General features: G+C 40.2%; 1 non-coding gene across 1 annotated transcript; it reads left to right on the top strand.

Moving 5' to 3' along the window:
* The first annotated feature begins 10,850 nt into the window (after positions 1-10,850).
* Positions 10,851-10,958, top strand: LOC130937768 (small nucleolar RNA R71). The gene has a single exon (XR_009068969.1). It is a non-coding gene; the product is annotated as a small nucleolar RNA R71 (small nucleolar RNA).
* The last annotated feature ends 400 nt before the right edge of the window (positions 10,959-11,358 follow it).

Below are 11,358 nucleotides of genomic sequence, written 5' to 3'. Positions count from 1 at the left end.
TGCCATATTCATTCCTCACTCTCAACCCCAAAACACACTTTTTCATAACCAATAATAAGAACATACCTCCCTGCAATTCCTTGAGAAGACGACCCGAGGTTTAAATACTCGGTTATCAATTTTAAAGGGGTTTGTTACTTATGACAACCAAAACGTTTGCACGAAGGGATTTCTGTTGGTTTAGAATCTATATCTACAACGCAACTATTTTTATAAAATTCTTTACTAACAAAAATCCTAATGTCAAAATGGCGCCGTTGCTGGGGAATTGCAAACGTGTGCCTTATTATTGGTTATTGTAAATATTTTTCAAAAAAAATTCCTTTTTTGTTAGTTTTTGTTTTTATTATCTCTCACTACTATGAACTCTCACCCCTTTGGCTATGAGTCTGGTTATAATTATGTTGCAGGAAGAGGAGATTATAATGACAACATGCACCATGGTTGGAACAATCAAAGATGGGAGGAGCCACAAGGATTTGATCAACCCTCATGGCAACAACCACCTCCAATGGACTATCAACAACCGTTCTGTGATGCATATCAAGGCAATGGCTATGGTGAGCACTCTTTTGACTACCAACAAGACCCACCATATGCCTATGAACCCCCTCCTCCTCAATATAATTTTGAACCACCATACTCACAAGCTCCTTTCCACCAAACACCTCCGTATGACCCTAATCCATATCCACCATACCAACCACCTTATGAGCCAAACGAACCATACATAGAACCACCACCTCAATATACACCATCTCCTTATCATTATCAAAATGAACCCTCCTATCCACCCCAAACCTCCATAGAGAAAGTATTTGCCGATTTAAACTCTACTATACAAGCTCTGGTCACCCAAATCGGAGCACCGAATACCTTCAACAATCAACCCTCAAGGTCTAGTGCACTTCCTTTTCAACCATATAATGATCCACCCATTCCATCACCACCCATCCCATCACCACCATCCATGGAAGAGCACCCACATCCATCAATCCAAGAGCAAGATGATCCCAGTTATGCGATTGAAATGGAACAAGAGTCAAGGGATCGTCTCAATTTCATGCAACCCTTCATCAATTGGAGCAAGCAATAAGTCAATTACCTTCCGGACGTTCGGATACTCAAGGAACCCCCATGGCTTCATGTGGAGAATCTAATGAAGAACGTAGCATGAAGGAGACACTAGAAACTCCAGTGGACAGTAAAGAGCATGACTTTGTAGTGGAACAAGTAAAGGAAGCCATAATTGTTGAAGAGGAAGAAGCGATTGCAGACTTAGGAGATGCAGAACCTCCATGGGAAATTCAAGTCATAAATCCTTCTTCCAAGGTATTTGAAATTGATGTTGAGGAGGGTGTACAACCTCCAAGGGATGTCATAATAGAAGACTTGGAAGAGGTTAATCAAGAGATGGAGATTCAAGAAGAAGAGGCACAACCTCCCATGCCCTTGGTGCGCAATAAAGAAGAGATTAAATTGGAAGAAAGCTACCAAGAGGAAGAGGTTGAAATTGAAGAAGCTTGCAAAGAGGTGGAAAATGTCAAAGAAGAGCACAAGGGAGTGGAGCTTGCACGTTCATTAAAAACACCTCTTCCCAAGTTGCCATCATCCTTCACAACATTCAAGTGGGTAAAATTCATATCCCTTAGCTTTCTAACCCCACTTGAATATGGGCTACTGGAGACGGATGGTCAACTTAGAGCTCTCTCTGGCATTAAGAGTAAGAAGAAGATGGTCAGTGGTAAGATCTGTCCTGCAAGGTTCATTATGGTTGGAAGCTCAAAATTTAAACGCAAAGGTTGGTATAGAGCTCAGCTGAATGGGTCTAGAAAGTTGTTTGGACGCTTCAATGAGAATTCTAAAGCTGAACCACCCGGATGGAATCCTGATAATCAACTTGAAGACGGGTGTCGAAACAAGATTTGGGATTGATGAGCGGATAATTTATACGCTTTTTGGCATTGTTTTTAGTATGTTTTTGATATCTTTTAGTTAGTTTTTAGTATAATTTTATTATTTTTTAATTAAAATTCACTTTTCTGGACTTTACTATGAGTTTGTGTGTTTTTCTGTGATTTCAGGTATTTTCTGGCTGAAATTGAGGGATCTGAGCAAAAATCTGATCCAGAGACTCAAAAGGACTGCAGATGCTGTTGGATTCTGACCTCCCTGCACTCGAAGTGGATTTTCTGGAGCTACAGAAGCCCAATTGGCGCGCTCTCAACGGCGTTGGAAAGTAGACATCCTGGGCTTTCCAGCAATATATGATAGTCCATACTTTGCCCAAGATTTGATGGCCCAAACCGGCGTTCAAAGTCACCTCAAGAAATTCCAGCGTTAAACGCCGGAACTGGCACCTAAATGGGAGTTAAACGCCCAAACTGGCATAAAAGCTGGCGTTTAACTCCAAGGAGAGTCTCTACACGAAAATGCTTCATTGCTCAGCCCAAGCACACACCAAGTGGGCCCGGAAGTGGATTTTTATGTCATTTACTCATCTTTGTACACCTTAGGCTACTAGTTATCTATAAGTAGGACCTTTTACTATTGTATCTAGGACTTTTAGTAGCTATCTTCGTTTTATGCTATCTTAGATCATTGGGAGGCTGGCCATTCGGCCATGCCTAGACCTTGTTCTTATGTATTTTCAACGGTAGAGTTTCTACACACCATAGATTAAGGTGTGGAGCTCTGCTGTACCTCGAGTATTAATGCAATTACTATTGTTCTTCTATTCAATTCCGCTTGTTCTTTATCCAAGATATCACTTGTTCTTCAACTTGATGAAGGTGATGATTGACGCCCATCATCACTCTCACTCATGAACAAAGTGACTGACAACCACTCTTGTTCTACAAGCATTCGAGGCTTAGTGAATATCTCTTGGATTACTGATACACGATGCATGGTTGATCGCCTGACAACCGAGTGCTCGCCTGACAAACGAGCCAGCCATTCCGTGAGATCAGAGTCCTCGTGGTATAGGCAAGAACTGATGGCGGCATTCAAGAGAATCCGGAAGGTCTAACCTTGTCTGTGGTATTCTGAGTAGGATTCAATGATTGAATGACTGTGACGTGCTTCAAACTCCTAGCAGGCTAGGGCGTTAGTGACAGACGCAAAAGTATCAATGGATATTATTTCGGCCTGAACGAGAACCGACAGATGATTAGCCTATGCTGTGACAGAGCATCAGGGACGTATTTTCACTGAGAGGATGGGAGGTAGCTGCTGACAACAGTGAAACCCTACACGAGCTTGCCATGGAAAGGAGTAAGAAGGATTGGATGAAGGCAGTAGGAAAGCAGAGAGACGGAAGGGAAGGCATCTTCATACGCTTGTCTGAAGCTCTTACACCAATGATATACATAAGTATCTCTATCTTTATCTTCATGCTTTATTCGTTTATCACTATACCCATTTGAGTCTGCCTGACTGAGATTTACAAGATGACCATAGCTTGCTTCATACCACCAATCTCCGTGGGATCGACCCTTACTCACGTAAGGTTTATTACTTGGACGACCCAGTGCACTTGCTGGTTAGTTGTGCGAAGTTGTGTTTATGCCATGGTATTGAGCACCAAGTCCTTGGAGCCATTACTAGGGAGTGTTTATGTTTTGGAAAAATATTGATCACAATTTCGTGCACCAGGGATCCCGGAGGCTATTGGATTTGCAAACATTGGTGGAGATTCCTGGATCAGTACAAGCATAAGCCACCATGACAAGGAGCTCGCCAAATGTCCAACTTAAGGACTTTAACTAAAAGTGCTAGGTGGGAGACAACCCACCATGGTATGATCGTTCTTTTTCAATTTTATTTCGTGTTGTTTATTTTATTTTATTTTATTTTATTTTCATTGAACCTGGAAGTTTTCATGGCATCTACATTCACACTGCATATTGCATACTGCATAATTGCATAATAAAAAAAGGGAAAACACGCACGTGACGCGGCAGCATCGCTGACGCGTCCGCGTCACTAGTGCGTTAAGAAGAAAAGAATTGAACAGAGAGTCACGCGAGAGCATGGCTGGAGGCGCGCCTTTAGCATAATTTGACCCCATGCGACCGCGTCATGTGGAACTTTGGCCTCCCACGCGACCGCGTCACCCACCTGGTCGCGTGCCATGAAAATCGACGTTAAAAAGGTGCATGGTCGAAAGTTGTGCTGGAATTGGACTGGATTCGTGCTAGAAGCCCAAGCCCTCCCACGCGAACGCGTGCCCCACGCGGCCACGGCGTCCTTCAAAAATGGCCATCCACGTGATCGCGTCACCCACGCGACCGCGTCACCCAAATTTTTGGCAAAATGCAATTCAAACAGAGAGTTGTGCGAATGCGAGGCTGCACTCGCGCCACTAGCACAAATCAAGTGACGCAATCGCGTGACCCACGCGTCCGCGTCGCCTGACCTTATTGCGCACCACGCGGCCGCGTCACCCACGCGACCGCGTCGCCGGCGTTGCACACCTTAACCTAATATGCCAAAATATTTTACCTTTTCTTCCCCAATCCTAATTTTTCCTCCCTCCTTTCTTACTTACTTCTTCTTCCCTTCTTTCCCTTCTCATTCTTCTTATCTTTCATTTTCTTTTACTTAATTGCATACTTTCATTCATTGCATTATTTTCATTGGTGCTGGAATTTTATTTGGGTCATTGTCTTTTTCTATATTTTTGTGGATTATTTGACAATTATATATTACTTTTTAAAGGGTTACTTGCATGTTCTAATTAATATTTTCAATAACATATTCACCATGCATGCCAAGTGTTTGTGAAAAAGCCCGTATGGCATTGTGCATTATTTTAAATTATTCTCTTCTACTATTCAATGCTTACTTTTCACAAATTTCCTTTACTATTTTATTAATTAAATATAATTGTTAATACAAACGTTATTGTTAGTTTCTCACGACTAACAATACATTAAAGCTTTTGATGCTTGATCTATGCTACTCATGCCCTTGCCGGCATGCTAATAAACATCTTGCATCCAATACTCCCCATGCCTTGCTATATTTCCATTGATGAACTGATCATATGGAGTCGCGACAATGTCTTTCATTCACTATTTTTTTTACTTGGCATGATTATCACTCGTACCGCCCTCCTCTTTGCTCTGTAGCTTTGACTTCATGTCCCTTTCTCTTCTCCCTTTTCAGGCTGACCACCAGAACGAGTAAAGAGAAAGCTTCTACAACGAGCAACAGCTGAGGAACCACAACACCCACCCACCTGTACATCTCAGCATGCACCGAGGATGGTGCAATCTTTAAGTGTGGGGAGGTCGATACCGATCTCCACGGGTTAGTTAGTCCCTTCTTAACACCAATTTTTGTTTTTCATTGTTGCATTTGCATGTTTGATTGCATGTTTGTTTTTTTTTTGTGTGCATATTTTACCACTTGGTTAAAGTAATATTTTCTTTTTCAAGAAATTTTTATAGTATTTCACTAATTTGAATAAAACTTTTTGAAAAACTTGTTTGAAGAAATATTATTTTGGAACATAGTTTAGAGCTCGAACACACAAAACCAGTGAGATTTTGAGCCTATTTGATTGGTTGCATTTTATCAACCAATATTTTATTTTTGGTGTGTGTTTCTCTCTCTAAAAATTGTGATCTTTGTCTTGCTTAATTATATATTTCCATTATTTGATGTATGCATGCACTTATATGATTGAGGCCTTGTTTCACTAAGCTTACATACCCTTATGGCCTTACCTTTTATTATCCTTTGCAAACCCATGTTGAGCCTATTTTACCCCTTGTTCTTTACTTTAGCTCATCACTAACTCTAAGCGAAAAACAATAATGTCCCTAATTTGAATCCTTGATTAGCTTAGACTAGTGAGAATGCTCATGAATTAAGTGTGGGGAAAAGTGGGTTTGGAAACGTTTGGTTTGGGAATTGAGTATGTTAGACTTTGTGTGAAAATATGAAAAATGTTAAGAACATGTTTATGCATTCAAAACCTTAATCATATGCATTGAGGAAAAAAAAAGCAAGTGATAAAAGGGGACAAAATACCCCAAAGTAAGTGTTGGTATCAATGCATATGTACTAAACTCAATTTTAGGATGCATGAACATGTAGTAAACACAGTTAATGGGAAGTTAGATTTTGTATTTTAATTAAATGAATTGTCTTAAGCTAGGTGGAAAGTTTATGTTAATTAAGGATTCAGATTTTAGTCCACTTGGCCAAATACAATCTTACCTTGACCCTAACCCTATTACAACCTTAATTAAAGACCTCATGATTTTTGGTATGTCTATATTCTATAATTGTTGATTGGTTAGATGAAGAACAAAGTTATAGAAAGTAAGGATAAAAAGTTGAATAGAGTGATAAACCCAATAAACACTGAGTGATTAGAGAGTAAACACAAAATCCAATGAGGGTTCAATAACTCATCAACATATATCTATGCTTAATTTGTTAATTATCTTGCAAGTTTATAAAATATTTTTCTTCCCATCTCAAGTGTAAAAGTGCTTTAACATTATCTAAGTTGGCTATGTATATATGATTCCTTGAGAATGTAAATTGATTTAACTACATGTAAGCTTTATATATGAGTGAATAAGATTAGAATTGCATCATGCATTTAGTTAGTTGCATTTAGATTAGAATTGCATTGCATGGCATTCTACCACTTCAACCTTACTTTTTACCTTGGATATAGCATGAGGACATGCTATTGTTTAAGTGTGGGGAGGTTGATAAACCCATATTTTGTGATATATTTTGTGCTTAGTTTGAGTGATTTATTCAATCCTTCACCCACTTATTCATATTAACTGCATGGTTTTACTTTCCCTTCCTTATTATGTGATGTATGTGAAAAATATGTTTCCTATGCTTTAAAATTAATTATTTTAATTACCTTTATTTCCATTCGATGCCATGATTAGTGTGTTGAGTAGTTTCAGATCTTCTAAGGCAGGAATGACTTAAAGGGTGGAAAAGGAAACATACAAAAGTGGAAGGAAAGCGTAAAACGGAGTTTTGGAGAAACTGGCATCCACGCGATCGCATGGACGACGCGACCGCGTGCCAAGAGCGAAGAAGCAGCGACGCGGCCGCATGACTGACGCGACCGCGCGACAAGGAAAACTCCAATTGACGCGACCGCGTGACCCACACGGATGCGTGACAGAGGCCACACACCAGAAATTGCAGAAAACGCTCATGGCGGATTCTGAAGCCCTTTTTGGCCCAAATCCAAGTTCAGAAGGCATAGACCAGAGGTTATGAAGTGTGGGAATGCATCCATGCAGAGAGAATCAAATTTTGAGTTACTTTCCATGATTTAGGTTTAGTTGGAGAGAGGTTCTCTCCTCTCTCTTTAGGATTAGGATTTAGAACTTCTCTTAGTTTTAGGAGTGACTCTCGATCCCAGGTTCAATGTTCTTTTACTTTATATTTATTTCTTATTTTCAGATACTTTAATGCTTATATTAGTTATGTTGCCTATTTGGCTTATGCCACATTCATGATGATTTTCTTATTTAATGTTATTTGAGGTATTTCAGTTTAATATTGCCTTCTTTTATTTATGCCATTGATTATTCCCAATTTGAAGACATTTTCATTCCAGTAGAATTAATTTACTTTTCTCTTTTTGGTCTTGGTTAAGAAATCAGTAACTCAGGAGTTATCTTAGCTCAACATAATTGATAACTATTATCTTTGCTAATTGAACTGAACTTCAATAATCCCAACCTTTTCTTAGGAAATAAATAGGATTCAAAGGTCAAATTAATTAGTCCCTTGACTTTTCTTTGCTTTAGCAAAGGTCAACTAAGTGGAATTAAGATTCAACTTTCATTATTATTGACAAGAATAACTAAGTCCGGACTTCCAATTTCTCATACCTGGCCAAAGGGTTTACTTTACAGTATTTATTTATTTTAATTGCCATTTAAATTATTTGCCATATTCATTCCTCACTCTCAACCCCAAAACACACTTTTTCATAACCAATAATAAGAACATACCTCCCTGTAATTCCTTGAGAAGACGACCCGAGGTTTAAATACTCGGTTATCAATTTTAAAGGGGTTTATTACTTGTGACAACCAAAACGTTTGCACGAAGGGATTTCTGTTGGTTTAGAATCTATATCTACAACGCAACTATTTTTATAAAATTCTTTACTAGCAAAAATCCTAACGTCAGTGCCATTAATGGTTATGGAAAAACAAAAAAAGCTATGCTTTTACCACACCAAACTTAGAATATTGCTCGCCCTCGAGCAAAAGAAGAAAGAAGAAAAGAAGAAGAAGAAGAAAATATGGAGGAAAGGGAGAGGTGTGTGGTTTCGGCCAAGGTGAAGAAGAGAGGGTTGTGGTGTGTGAAAATGAAGAAGGATAGAGGGATTTATATAGTGAAAGGAGAGGGAGTAGGTTCGGCTATTTAGGGTGGGTTTGGGTGGGAAAGAGATTTTGAATTTTGAAGGTAGGTGGGGTTTATGGGAAAGAGTGGATGGATGTGAGTGGTGAAGAGGTGATAGGGAAGAGGGATTGAGGCGATTGGTGAAGGGTCTTTGGGGAAGAGTGTTATTGGATTGTGTGAAGAGGAGAGAAGGTCAGTTGAGGTAGGTGGGGATCCTGTGGGGTCCACAGATCCTGAGGTGTCAAGGATTATCATTCCTGCACCAATGAGGCGTATAAAACGCCCTCTGCATGCAATCCTGGCATTCAATGCCAGATTGATACTTGTTTCTGGCGTTGAACGCTAGCTTCATGCTTGTTTTGGGCGTTCAACGCCCATTTGCAGCATATTTCTGGCGTTGAACGCCAATTCCATGCTTGTTTCTGGCGTTCAGCGCCAGCTCTCCTTAGGGTGTATTTCTGGCGTTTAATGCCAGAATGCTGCTTATTTCTGGCGTTCAACGCCAGATCCATGCTCTGTTCTAGCGTTGAACGCCAGCCAGATGCTCCGTACTGGCGTTTAAACGCCAGTAAGCCCTTCCTCCAGGGTGTGCTTTTTCTTCTGCTGTTTTTGATTCTGTTTTTAATTTTAGAATTTAATTTGTGACTCCACATGATCATGAACCTAATAAAACATAAAAGAACCATAAAATAAAAATAAAATTAGATAAATAAAAATTGGGTTGCCTCCTAATAAGCGCTCCTTTAATGTCACTAGCTTGACAGTGGGCTCTCATGGAGCCTCACAGGTGATCAGGTCAATGTTGTAAACTCCTATCACCAAACTTAAAGTTTGGATGTGGGGATTCAACACCAAACTTAGAGTTTGATTGTGGGAGCTCTGTTTGACTCTGTACTGAGAGAAGCTTTTCATGCTTCCTTTCTATGGTTGCAGAGGAACACCCTTGGGTTTTAAACACAAGGTAGTCCCCATTCAATTGAAGGATTAATTCTCCTCTGTTAACATCTATCACAGCTTCTGCTGTGGCTAGGAAAGGTCTTCCAAGGATGATGCATTCATCCTCCTCCTTTCTAGTGTCTAAGATTATAAAATCAGCAGGGATGTAAAGGCCTTCAACCGTTACTAACACGTCCTCTACTAATCCATAAGCTTGTCTTACTGACTTGTCTGCCATTTGTAATGAGAATATGGCAGGCTGTACCTCAATGATCCCCAGCTTCTCCATTACAGAGAGTGGCATAAGATTTATGCCTGACCCTAGGTCACACAGAGCCTTCTCAAAGGTCATGGTGCCTATGGTACAGGGTATTAAGAATTTGCCAGGATCTTGTCTCTTTTGAGGTAAAGTTTGCTAAACCTATGTATCTAGTTCACTAATGAGCAAGGGAGGTTCACCTTCCCAAGTCTCATTACCAAATAACTTGGCATTCAGCTTCATGATGGCTCCTAGATCTTGAGCAACTTGCTCTCCAGTTACATCTTCATCTTCTTCAGAGGAAGAATAGTCTTCAGAGCTCATGAATGGCAGAAGGAGATTTAATGGGATCTCTATGGTCTCTATATGACCTTCAGATTCCTTTGGGTCCTCAATAGGGGACTCCTTCTTGCTTGAGAGACGTCCCATGAGGTCCTCCTCATTGGGATTTATGTCCTCTCCTTCCTCCCGAGGTTCGGCCATGTTGATTATCAATGGCCTTGCACTCTCTTTTTGGATTCTCTTCTGTATTGCTTGGGAGAGTACTAGGAGGAGTTTCAGTGATTTTCTTACTCAGCTGGCCCACTTGTGCCTCCAGATTTCTAATGGAGGACCTTGTTTCACTCATGAAACTTAAAGTGGCCTCAGACAGATCAGAGACTAAGTTTGCTAAGTTAGAGGTGCTCTAGTCAGAATTCTCTGTCTGTTGCTAAGAAGATGATGGATAAGGCTTGCTATTGCTGAGCCTATTTCTTCCACCATTATTAAAGCTTTGTTGAGGCTTTTGTTGATCCTTCCATGAGAAATTTGGATGATTTCTCCATGATGAATTATAGGTGTTTCCATAAAGTTCACCCATGTAATTTACCTATGCCATTGCAGGGTTCTCAGGATCATAAGCTTCTTCTTCAGAAGATGCCTCTTTAGTACTGTTGGATGCATTTTGCCATCCATTCAAACTTTGAGAAATCATGTTGACTTGCTGAGTCAACATTTTGTTCTGAGCCAATATGGCATTCAGAGCATCAATTTCAAGAACTCCCTTCCTTTGAGGCGTCCCATTATTCACGGAATTTCTCTCAGAAGTGTACATGAACTGGTTATTTGCAACCATGTCAATGAGTTCTTGAGCTTCTGCAGGTGTTTTCTTTAGGTGAATGAATTCACCTGCAGAATGGTCCAGTGACATCTTAGAGAATTCAGATAGACCATAATAGATTATATCCAAAATGGTCCATTCAGAAAGCATGTCAGAAGGACACCTTTTGGTCATCTGCTTGTATCTTTCCCAAGCTTCATAGAGGGATTCACCATCTTTTTGTTTGAAGGTCTGAACATCCACTCTAAGCTTGCTCAGCTTTTTGAGGAGAAAAGAACTTAGCCAAGAAGGCCGTGACCAGCTTATCCCAAGAATCCAGGCTATCTTTAGGCTGTGAGTCCAACCATGTTCTAGCTCTGTCTCTTACAGCAAAAGGGAAAAGTATGAGCCTGTATACTTCAGGATCTACTCCATTAGTCTTAACAGTCTCACAGATCTACAAGAATTCAGTTAAAAACTGGTAGGGATCTTCTGATGGAAGTCCATGGAACTTACAATTCTGTTGCATTAGAGCAACTAGTTGAGGTTTCAGCTCAAAATTGTTTGCTTCAATGGCAGGGATTGAGATGCTTCTTCCATCAAACTTGGAAGTAGGTGTAGTGTAATCACCAAGCATCCTCTTTGCATTATTATTTTCGGCTGCCATCTCCTC

This window comes from Arachis stenosperma, chromosome 6 (assembly GCF_014773155.1).
Source record: "Arachis stenosperma cultivar V10309 chromosome 6, arast.V10309.gnm1.PFL2, whole genome shotgun sequence".
Lineage (NCBI taxonomy): Eukaryota > Viridiplantae > Streptophyta > Magnoliopsida > Fabales > Fabaceae > Arachis > Arachis stenosperma.
Note: the sequence above shows the minus strand (reverse complement) of the source record. Positions and strands in the feature narration are given on the sequence as shown.